Consider the following 4,801-nt stretch of genomic DNA (forward strand, 5'->3'; position numbering starts at 1 on the left):
TCAAAATAGCACTAAATGTGGAAGATGAAATTTTATCAGCCTCAATACAGGGTGAACCAATAGTGTTGGTTGTAACAAGATCTTGAGCAAAGCGCCAAAAACAATGAGGTTGAGGAATCTAACAAAAGCAAGAGGTCATCTCAATCAAGACAAAGAACCTCACAAAGAAAGTAAAAGTAAAGAGCATAGCTTGTGAAAAAAGCTAAAGAAATCTCAGGGAAAAAAAAGCCAAACCCACTCACCAAGGTAAGAAGGAGGAATCCACTGTCCATGTCGAGGGTTCAATCTTGGATGAGAAAGTGTACAATTCAATAAATGATGCACTAGAAGCATATCAAGTGGGTTGCAAGTTGCATAGAACATGGAAAACAAATAATAACACTACCCAAACCCTAGGGTAGAGAAAGATAAGCTTGAAGCTGGTCCAGATTACACAAGAACTTCTAAAAGTATAGAGAAAGGACCATCAATACTCATGGAAATCAAATAAGTGAAACCAAACACTAGTGAAAAGGGGCTCAAACAAGTTGAAAAAGACCCGTAATTGATAAGAGAATCAACTCTAGTGGTGCCAAATATGCAAGATGATTTTGACAGAATTCCACCTACGGTGGAAGATTGACCTAATGATCTTTGCGGAGCTATAAGGGATGTGAATGATGGAAGTCAAACCTTAGCTTCTACTCATTCGAAGAGATGTGTTTGAATCATCCAACCCATTGAGGTGGATATGAAGTTGTTACATGGAGATTAGGGATCAAAAAAATTGGGGACTCAAAAGAAAATACTTTTATATGTGGGTAACCACAAAGGCTATCATTAATTTGTAAGTCTACAAAGATGTTTATAGACAAAGTGCCCTTGAGATGTTGGTAACTTGCATTCTACATTGTCCAAGTCAATTCCATGCATTTTTAACGCTTAGTAAATTTCTAGAGAGACTTCATCTATGGAGTGATCTTATGAAGAGCTTAGAAAAAATGGAGATCAAGGATCTAAAGCAAGAACATATTGAGGAGATGAAGCAAGGAATTCTTTAAAGAAAAGTTTCAAATTTGTCCTTGTGAAATTGTGAGGGTGAACAGGCAACACCACCTTGCCTATAGAGTATGTCGTAGTCAAATCTCTTACAATACTTGACAGTGGGTTTAGTATTTCCTTTTCACATTCATATTAGGAACACCATTTATGCGACAATTGCAAATAATCCAAGATTGCGGATTTAATCATATAGACCTCAAACAGGTAGATCAATCACAAAGACCAACTTAGAAAGTCATTCTTTCAAAGATAAGTCTCTTTCCTGAGTATTGACAGCATGTTAGTGCCAGACAACTATGTTGTTTGGCACTAACATACAATGATGCATACATCCGATTGTGGCAACCTGCTAACGTTGGCACTGTTGTTGGGGACAGTGATCCTTAAAACGTGAGTGACCTAGTCATAGTTCTACCCTTCTTGTCATTAGACTTTGATATTCATTCCATTTACACCTAAGCAATCAAGTAGCTAGACGTGGTGTTTAGTGCTTGGTAGAGGAGGCTAGAAGTTGAGGACTTGCTAGATCTAGTCTTGATAGGCATTGAGAGTTGTGAGTGAGATATAAAAAGCATTTCATTTTGCATTTTTTTCAATACATTGAAAGTTCTGTTTTGCCACCCATTTCACTTTCAAAGTTGCATCGTTTGTTTGTTTTGTTCCTAGATTCATTTCAACACTTAGGAGTAGGCTAAGTTGCAACAAAAACATCAATTTGGTATGAAAAGTTTAGGGAAAAAACTGAAAGGAACCATATTTTGGTAAGGGAGTCCATAACTCTAAAAATTTAAAATTTTGATTTTCAGAGCTTGAAAGCTGATCAAAACCCAAAAATAGGTGCAAAAGGGATAATCAAACCCATAAGAAGCAATCTAAAAGGTTTCATCTTGTTTGGTGGAGGAACATGGATTGCGATCCATGTATTTCTGTGACAATTTGACCAAAGACTAATACTAATGGGTCAAGAGAATTGACCTCTACAGGGTACAAGCATTCTTTTGACCAAGTTTCATGCCAAAATGTTGCCAAACATGGATCACTATCCATGTACCTTTTGAGGACAGTAGAAAGATAAGTGTAAAAAATCTATACTTTCAACTTATGCACTTTAAAGCAATGAATTTTAAAATTTTCTTTATTTTTTCATGGCATGTGTGGATAACTTGGATGGCTCATAAGCTGCATGGATACATGAACTCTCCTCTAGGATTAAACAATCTCAAAATGATTGATCACTAGGTAAGAAATAAGAGATTTTTTAAAACCATGATAGCAGTGTCAAGGACATTAGCTTTTTGTACATGTATCCTTGAGATTACCCTTCACCATATGAGGCTAAGATTTGAGAATTAGATAGCCGACATCATTTGAAAAGACTTTCCTTAAAGGCACCAAAGAAAAAAATGCAAAAAAAATTGGTCAAATCATTAAAAGACCAATACATAGTCAAAAAACACAGGGCAGACTGAAAAATTATCTTTTGATTGACAAAACATTTTTCAAATCCAAAACAGAGTTGTGAGGTAGATTACTGACATTGCAAGTAATCAACATGCCAAATTTGGGATCTAGATGTGATGGAACATGGATCACAATTTTTGGACAGAGACCATATGAGCTTGTAGTAGAGAACATTAATACAAACAAAACTTCCAAAAGCAAGGTAGCCAAAAAAGTTGAAAAAGTTGGCAAAAGCCATTCAAGGCCAAAAACCGCCAAGTAGACCTAGGGTTTGACTTTTGGGTGACCTAAATTGATCCAAACCGTATCAAAATCATATACCTGATATTAGTAGACCAAGGGGACACTATGTACCAAGTTTCAGCAAGTTCTGACACAAATGTACATGGATGATGATCCAATATCCTTTGTCATAGTTGAGCTCAGACTCATACCATACTTCGCACTAGTCCCCAGGAGCATAGTGGTCTTTTCAAAATTGAATTCGAAGTTAATTTATGAATTTTACAAGAAAAATAATAATTCCTATCGAAAGGAAGATAAAATTTTGTTCAATTCAGACTTTGACTAATAGAGCAGTTTTGTAAACTCATAGCCACTATGTGTTTTTGTATAGGTTGCAAGAATCAAAGTGTGCATCTCAAAATACCTTCAATTAGAAGATTGGATGCATCAAACAAGGTCATGGATCAAGGTTTTGCGATCGTGTTTTCTTGATGTATTTGCAATCATGCAGACTATATCATAATAGAAACCCTACTGTTAAAGATCAGGTTAGTCACATTTCAACTAAGGAAAGTATCAACCACGGACCTTTGTTGAATTTAGAGTGCAATTACAAATGGATGACTTGTGCAAAAACCTTTTCCTCTTAGCCTTAAGAGTGAGACTTTTGGCAATTATGCAAAATTAGGTAGATTAAATAATAATCTCTTGCTTTGTGTAGTGGTATTCTCACACCTAGAAGAGATTTAGATAAGTAGTGAATTATGATTGCCTACCATGTCTAGAGTTACACTCACACTTGGAGGTAATTTAGGTAGTATATTTAAAGATATCTTTCTTTGTGTAGATTTTAGTCACACTTAGAAGTTATTGAGATAGGTTAAGTGATTTTTTATCATGATTCACGTATAGAGTGGAAGCTCACACTTGAAAAAGATTTAATTTGATTATTTGGAATTTAAAGAGGTTGAAAATCTATGTTTTTTTGAAAACGATAGGCGAATATAGTAATGTAAATGGTACGAGAGTTCAATTTTAGATGTGTATTTAGTAAATAGTGTTGTTTGAGTTTGCAGATCTCAAGAAGATGGTGAAAGGATATGAGTGGACTACATAGAGGAATTGGTTAGTAGAAAGACTACATCAAAGTTAAGGTGTAAGACCTGTGGCCATCATTTTAGCGGAAATGCACACATAATAAAAGAACATGTGTTCAAAATTCTTGGAAACGTGGCCGCTTGCAAAACCCCCCTAGAGGTATTGAAGAAAACTTTAATGAGTGGGCACTCAAGGCAAAGAGAGTACATCTTGAGGGGGGGGAAAGGGTGGTCCCAAAATGATGGCTCCATCTATAGCTAGTTGACGTGGAGATGATACTCAAGAATTGTAACATTTAATGGTCTAGTAAGTTGTGTGTAGCGGAAAATAACATGCACATAGTGAGAATTTCATTAGAATAGCTTCCTAATGAGAATAACAAGAGTTCTTGGGTGGAGAGAGTAACAAAAAGCATAACACCTAGTTAGATAGCATGAACAATACTTCAAAAGAGAGAGAAATTAAGCAATTGACAACAGTTGAGGACCGGATTTGCATGGAGCCGGTCCCCCCTCCAAAAGGCTTTGTATTATGGTTTCTCCCATCAAGAGAGACATTTTACAATACAATTCTTTTTGTTCCTTCAATACTAGCTAGTGCAATGAAGATGGAATAAGCAAAAACACTTATCAAACACAACATCAATTCCCTCACAGTCTCAGACCCAAGACCTCACACACCTTCAAAGATGGTGAGAGCTAGCGGGGTATGAGAGTAGATTGAGAGGAAGAAAGAGTATTCTTACGAGAAAGATGTACATCTCCTCACTCATATTAGCATAGCTTAGCTTAGTAATTAGCATGGTAGATGAGATGAGCATGCATTGAAGCTTGGCTCTTGGTTGGATTTGCATCACAAAGCCAGGAGTTGTTGGTGTAGGCATCCCTTCTCACAAGCTTGGAGTAGGTGGTAAGCTTTCCATTAAAGCTTGAGAAGGAGAGAGGGTCTTCTTTGCTTCACACATGAGATTGTGTGA

Source organism: Adiantum capillus-veneris, chromosome 16 (assembly GCF_014529385.1).
Source record: "Adiantum capillus-veneris isolate H3 chromosome 16, ASM1452938v2, whole genome shotgun sequence".
Lineage (NCBI taxonomy): Eukaryota > Viridiplantae > Streptophyta > Polypodiopsida > Polypodiales > Pteridaceae > Adiantum > Adiantum capillus-veneris.